The sequence below is a fragment of the Tachypleus tridentatus genome, chromosome 1 (genome assembly GCF_004210375.1).
Source record: "Tachypleus tridentatus isolate NWPU-2018 chromosome 1, ASM421037v1, whole genome shotgun sequence".
Classification (NCBI taxonomy): domain Eukaryota; kingdom Metazoa; phylum Arthropoda; class Merostomata; order Xiphosura; family Limulidae; genus Tachypleus; species Tachypleus tridentatus.
In genome coordinates this window covers 115,424,789-115,432,762 of record NC_134825.1, presented here as the reverse complement: position 1 = coordinate 115,432,762, position 7,974 = coordinate 115,424,789, and positions in this window count along the sequence as shown.

The following is a 7,974-nucleotide window of genomic DNA, read 5'->3' as shown; positions in this document are numbered from 1 at the left end:
AAGACTAAACTAGTTTGAGAGCGCGTTTAGAGTGCTTGCCCTGACACGCATGCTCCAGGTCGAACGAAAGAGGATCACATGCTGCGTTGGAAAATGATGTAAAGTCGGTTTTCAAATTTCGTTATTACTATGTCAGTTGGGATTTCGTAGTCTCCTGTTAACTATACGAATATACGTAGCATCATGAATACTGAAAACCATAATCACAGGATATGTTTTATTCAAGTGAAACAAACTACAGCTTTTCTTTAAATCCCCAGCGAAACCAGAAAAAAAAAAACTTTCATAGAAAGAATGGACGTATTTGTTTCATTATTTCATAATACATATTGGTTGCGTCACCTATTAAAAATTAATTTGAATTTTCACATCAAGTAAAAAAAATGCAGTGTTTATAATTATACTTAACGGTACTGGGACAGCAGTAAGTTTACAGATTTAAAACGTTAAAATCAGGGGTTCGACTCCCTTCGGTGGACACAGTAGAAAGCCTAATTTTGCTTTGCTTTGAGAAAACACACTCACACTATACTTAACGTTTAAGTTCGTCTGTAATAAAGATACCAAATAAAGAAAGCGTTCCGGTAAGTTAGGTTTGGACTTCTGTGATGTTTTTTCATTGACAAAAAGGCTTAGTCTAAAAGTAAAGTGGGAATATTAGATGAGTCTGTGATAGAATTTTGGATCTGGCGAGCCTGATTTCATTCTGTGTGATTCGCATAAAGCATCCACCGCACTTCACGCCGTGCGTGTGTTATAAAAGTGAAAGTCAATACCTTTGTGTATATATTGGGTGCAACCGACTGACAACTTTCCACCTGGTCAGTAGTTTAAAACTGATGGAACTTTAGGACTATTCGCATCCTCTTCACAAATATACCACGTAAATGTAGAACATCTACCTAAAGATGTCTAAAAATAAGTTAACATACTCGAATAAAGATATTTTTCTTCAGTCTCGATAGGGTAGAATATAGTAATTTTTATGGTATCTATAAAGTTCAATGTTTGAAGAGGATGGTTACATAGTAGAAATCTACGCGATTGTTATGTTATTGGAAATAAGCAGAAACTCATGACAACCTTGAAAAACTGTAATTTATCTAAATGGCTATATTATGGTTGGATATACTGTTGTTTTTTAAGATTATTACAAAAATAAGTTATAAAGGAAAACACATATCATATGATTTCTTTCGAATGTCACAACCAACTCTCCGTAAAATGAATGTTAATTGGTGAAATCGAATTACATGTAACATTAACTTACATTACAATAATGTCCGTCAGTTAAATTACTATTACCCCCCCCAGCTGGTACAGTGGTAAATCTACGGATTTACAACGCTAAAATCAGGGGTTCGATTCCCCTCGGTGGGCTCAGCAGACAGCCCGATGTGGCTTTGCTATAAGAAAACACGAAACACATAAATTGCTATTACAATAAGGTCTTGGGTCAAACTATGTGTTGAGTCGTTTGAAATAACATTTCACTCACGTTCACAAGTATATTTTATTTTCTGCCATTGATCTGTTGTAGTTTGAATCAAGACTGGAATAAAACAGCACCTAAGTTTAAAACGTGAGTTGAAAATATTTCACGAATTACGAAGACAGTTTTCTATTTTCTTCCATTTCTTACTCTCTGTTCAGAACACTTTGAAGCAAGATGAGACAGTTTAAAGTACCTGAATAAAGGTATATTATCCTTAATTTTGAAAGGATGGATAACAGAACGTCCCATCTTTGAAGATGGAGGTCACAGAAATATCTCTTTCAGAAGAGTTTCATTCCTTGTGAGAGAGAACAGTTGAAATCTAAGTGGATCATTGTAAGTGGTTGTATAAACGTTATTACAGGAACGTAGTTAGGCGTGCATTTTAATTACACATAGGAGAGGGTGTGGGTTCTCATCTCTATCTTGTAGGCTCTAGGGAGCTTCAGCTTGAAAGTTTGAGCCTGGAGTGGCCTATTTTGATCTTTTCGTATACATAAATTATAGAAAGTAACCACACAAGCGACACAAAATATTGTAAAAAATTAAACTTTTTATTAAAAACGAAACAAAGGTAAATTTTATTTCAAAGCAAATTCGTACTTTTACTGTTCAGTGCTATGAGTTGCACGAGGGCTATCTGCGCTAGTCATCCCTAATTTAGCAGCGTAAGACTAGAGGGAAGGTAGCTAGTCATGATCAACCACGGCTGACTCTTGGGCTACTCTTTTACCAACGAATAGAGGGATGGACCGTTACATTATATTGCTTCCACGGCTTAAAGGGTGCGCATGTTTCGTGTGACAGGGATTCGAACCCGCGACTCTCACATTTCGAGTCAAGGGCCCAAACCACCTGGCTATAATTCATACTTACCCACCTCCATGACCATTAGAAATGTCGTTTCGCTCTTGCTGTGACAAATCTTCATTCGCATTGTTAAGAAAATCAACAACAGGGGGAGCTGATTGGTAGTTTGAATTGCGCGCAAAGCTACACGAGGGCAATCTGTGCTAGCCGTCCCTAATTTAGTAGTGTAAAACTAGAGGGAAGACAACTAATCATCACCACCCACCGCCAACTCCTGGACTACTCTTTTACCGACAAAAGGACGAACATGTTTGGCGTTACGGGGATTTGAACCCGCCACCCTCGTATTACGAGTCGAGTGCCTTAACCACCTGACCATGCCAGGACTGAGGAGTTTATAAACAGGTATTTTATATTGTTTTAATGTTTGAGAAATTGGAGCCTTGGACCCTTACTTTCAAAAGTACTAGAATTTCATTACCCCAACAGATATTTCGTGGCGTGCATGAAATAATATTTCTCTAAAAGATGCCTCTGCTTATTGTAAAATACATTTTGATGAATTTGTTAACATAATATCCTAGTTAGCTCGTGCGTTCAGCATGTGGACTCACTTTCATCCTGTAGTTTTTCTTTATCCCAAGATGATGTTTTTTGGCTTCATGCTGAGACTTCAACAAGTTTCTATTTTACCAGGAGAAGGGGAGTGTAAGATAGCAGTTCGGCCTTGACGGAGAGCTTCATCGCTTGATGAAAAGTACACAGCATGGTGCCCAAAACTTCAGCTCTTAACCAAGAAAAAAACACAGCGGGAAACACCAGCAAAAAGCCGCTCCTTCTGTAAAAAACACAGCGGGAAACACCAGCAGAAAGCCGCTCCTTCTGTACATTTACTCACTGCCTCTTTTACATCTAATATTTAAAGAAACATTCGGAATACCATGAAATACAGTATGGCTACAAATTTAACTTAGAAAACGAAACGTTTATCACAACAGTTACATTTTAACAAATCAGTTTATTTCAACGAGAAATGATATGATAATGAAGAAGTAATACAAGTTAAAACAAAGTGACAGACCTACAACTGTCCTCTATTTTATAGACAAAGTAATAACTGATGTTCATCATCATTTTAGGCTAATTTTTTTAAAAACATTTTATACAAATTCTGAATTTGTGAAACGTGATTACATATTCCGTCCAAGTCGCAACACGAAAATCGAAATATATTCTGTGAAAACGAATAAGAATTGCAAACTGTAGTCTTTTGTCGGAAGATTCGCGATTTCTTATTTCGTAATTAGTTCTCGGTTTGTTTTGAATTTCGCGCAAAGCTACACGAGGGCTATCTGCGCCAGCTGTCCCTAATTTAGCACTGTAAGACTAGAGGGAAGGCAGCTAGTCATGACCACCCACCGCCAACTTTTGGGCTACTCTTTTACCAACGAATAGTGGGATTGACTGTAACATTGTAACGCCCCCACTACTGAAATGGCGACCATGTTTAGTGTGAAGGGGATTCGAACCCCCGCCCCTCGGATGGCGAGCCGAGTGCCTTAACCACCTGGCCATACCAGGGCCGTTTGTTATTTTAAACTTACTATCTAGTTTAGGTTCTTTGTTTGTTGGTAAGCACAAATGTACATAAAGGATTATTGCCCGTTATCACAGTTATTATATTTCACATAGACCTACAGAAATGAATGTTCCGGCTTGTTTATTTTATAATTTCTAATTATTATAAATAATATTCAACGTATATTAAAGATTAACACACGAATTTCTCAAAATTACACCGTGGATCGCGAAGCATTATACTTTCCTTTTCTCATTGTTATTAATTATTTTTAAATTATTATGGCAAGCGAATAAAATCCTCCAAAAAATGAACCAGCAAAGAAAGAGTTAAGTCCTGTTACTGAGAAAATTGCTACTTCAGGTTGCAGACACTGCTGTCTCGATAATTAGGGACGGCTAAGCCTGAATTGTAGAATCTCTGACTTGACTATTTAGAGATTCATCAAGTGCAGAATGAGCCATTCAACAAACAAGTACACATAAATCTATGAGTTGAACATTTCTCAAAGACCTCGTAGAGTTTCTTATTCTGATAGATTCCACACGTATCTGGCATGGGAGTTTGAGCTTCACCAGTAGTAGTACCATATTATTCTCTTCGTTCAAACGTCAGCTTGTAATTATACCATTTTTCCGTTAGGAGGAGTGGAAACATTATTGCACATTCATTCTTTACGACTGGCCCGGCATGGCCAGGTGAGTTAAGGCGCTCGACTCGTAATCCGAGGGTCGCAAGTTCGAATCCCCATCGCACCAAACATGCTCGTCCTTTTAGCTTTAGGGGCGTGACGGCCAATCCCACTCTTTGTTGGTAAAAGAGTAGTCCAAGAGTTGGCGGTGGGTGGTAATGACTTGGTGCCTTCCACCTAGTGTTACACTGAAAAATTAGGGACGGATAGCGCAGATAGTCCTTGTATAGTTTTGAGCGAAATTTAAAAAAAACGAAAACAAACAAACCATCTAATAAAAATTTATATTTCTATGTATGTTTTGTTATTATTATATTATATGCTGTAAAAGAAAATTCATTATAGCCCACGTTACCTGAAATGTATTTTAAGCCTGAAACGTTCTGTCAGGTTGAAATTTCCGTAGATTTTACTATCATCATATCTAGTGGATTTTGTTGGTTTTTCTTTGGTAATCATAGCCTGTCCTCTAGTATAGCCCTATGATTAGAGCGCTTGATTCATAATCTGCAGGTTATGGGGTCAAGTCTCACAGGCGAACATACTTGTCGTGAGGGCGTTATAATGAGACTGTCAATCCTGTTTGGTTGAAGAGTAGCCCAAAAGTTGGCGTGAGTGGTTGATTTGCTACCCAGGTATTTAGACTATCAGTTCTAGATTACGGACAGCTCGTGCATCTAGCCTTCAAACTGTTTTGCACAAAATGCAAACAAACAAGTATAGCTTATTTAAAAATTCAATGAAAAAGTAAATTTGGTGAGTTTTATTAGTCCTAGGGAACTATTTTCGTGTCTGCACCTAAATAGTTAGTACACAAGAAATTATTCTATTTTATAATTCTGAGAGATTTATAAAACGTTCAGTTAACTTTTTTTTTATTTCATGTAATGAGAAAGATAGCTAGGATGTTGCAAACTGGTTATTCCTCTTAGAGGGTCAGGGCGTGTTTATGGTTACAAAGTTAACATATGGTATCGAATTATCCGCGTTATAAAAGAGAGCGCAGATTGTCCATTGTATAGCTTCGCGCTAAAACAACAACAACAAATTGGTTGAAAAGACAAAATAATTAATTGCTTTTGGTTCAGTTTTAGGTCAGTTACAGAATTTTTGAAATAAACACATAATAGGACACATAAACTTATTTTGATACACCTGATTTATAACGACCTTTGAACAAAGAAACGAATGCTTCAGTCACCTTAAATAAATCTATTGAATAACTGGTGTAATGAATTTCTAGAAATACAACACCAACTGATTCATAAATTTATAACGTTAAATAACATTTGGTGTAGAGACGTTAGAAGCAGGCCCGGCATGGCCAGCTGGGTTGAGACGTTCGACTCGTAATTCGAGGGTCGCGGGTTCGAATCCATGTCGCACCCAACATACTCGCCTTTTCAGACGTGGGGGCGTTATAATGTGACGGTCAATCCCACTATTCGTTGGTAAAAGAGTAGCCCAAAAGTTGGTGGGTGGTCATGACTAGCTGCCTTCCCTCTAGTCTTACACTGCTAAATTAGGGACAGCTAGCGCAGATAGCCCTCGAGTAGCTCTACGCGAAATTCAACACAAACAAACAAATGTTAGAGACACAAGTGGTGGCACAGGGTCATGTCTGTGCACTCACACCGCTAGAAACTGGGTTTCAATACCGGAGTGGGCGAAGTACAGATAACTCTTTGTGAAATTTTGTACCATATATATAAAAGAAAGTCTATTAAAGTCAGAGGTTTTCTAATTTCGGTGATGGTAGGATGCCGCATCACGTTTTTTTTTTTTTTTTATTTCTTGGTAAGACTTTTATTGCTGTGCTAATTATTCGGTTGAAAAGTATGTTATTTCGTGTGTTTTTTTTATAATATGCACGTTTTGTGCGATTTTAATGAGCTGAGTTCGAATAAAACATAAAACGTGCACAAGTATTTATTTTGTCGTACGATTACCATTACAAAATGAATCTTTGTAAGACTTTTAAAATGAAACTCTTGAAAATGTTTTAATAAGCATTGCTATTCGTATTTTGTTTTTGAATTTCGCGCAAAGCTACACGAGGGCTATCTGCGCTAGCCGTCCCTAATTTATCAGTGTAAGACTAGAGGGAAGGCAGCTAGTTATCACCACCCACAACCAACTCTTGGGATACTCTTTTAGTAATGAATAGTGGGATTGACCCTCACATTATAACGTCCCCACGGCTAAAAGGGCGAACATGTTTGGTGCGACCGGGATTCGAACCCGCTACCCTCGGATTACGAGTCGAACGTCTTAACACACGTGGCCATGCCCTCATTGTTCTTCAATTAAATGTAATAAAAATCAATATAAACACAGTTGTTAGGAGAATGTCACGTGTGAAAGTTTCTAACATTGTTGTTACATTTAACTATAGTTAAACCAAAACAAAAATGTGTGGAAAGCTGGCAAAAGGAGAGGTTACAACAAGAAAACATTCATTTGTATCTTTTTAACTAAGCGCTAAGATTGAAGAAGTAAGTGAATTACACAAGTTCTTGCACAGAATATAAAGTTGTTACACAGATCTCTGTCATCAGGCAAGTATAACACTCAATAATTCAGACAGACACAAATACGTTTATAGTCTATCGGGTTGTTAACACTGCAGGACGTACAAAGGGAGATATGTCTCGTCTGTATTAGCGGTGTTTTTGTGTTATTTATGTTAGATATATCCACTTCACATGAGTGAATAATTAACACCTCCAAGTGCAGTGCATATTAATTTGGGCTAGTATAATTTCAGTTGGAAAGTCTTTTGTTGGGGTGAATTATTATTGGAGTGATTATTTATTTTGTGTTGATGAGAAAATATTTATGTTAGAGATTCATAAACCACAGCACGATACAAACCATAACGATTTTTTTGTGGAAAAAATAAGCGTAATACGCGATCTCAAACTTGGAATTTTTAGTAAAAGTGAAAAATATTATTATTTGAAATCAAACCAAGATATTCGTTACTGAATCGGATATATTCTGGAGTAAAGAGGATTAGGTTATGTTATCCAGGAACAAGAGTGGATGATATAACTGACAAAGCTATTTATACAGTAAAGGGCGCTTGCAGTGATGCAATCTTTGCAATACCCTGAGGTGCCTATGATTTAGAGGAGGGTAGGTCAAGGGAGGTTAGTGTTGAGTACCAGAAGAGGGCCATTCGACTCTAATTCTGTCAAGGATACTGTGAAGACAGACGTAACCGCAGGAACGAAGTTATCAATAGGTTACTATTTAGTTGGTAGGAGAGTCGTCGTCCACCAGCACGGGCCCCTTTTGTTCTTGTTTTTAATGGTTTTAAAAACTCATTTAAAAAAAGATTCTGAATTAGAACAGCAACAAAGCAAAATCATAGCAGTAGTCATTTTTATCTGATAG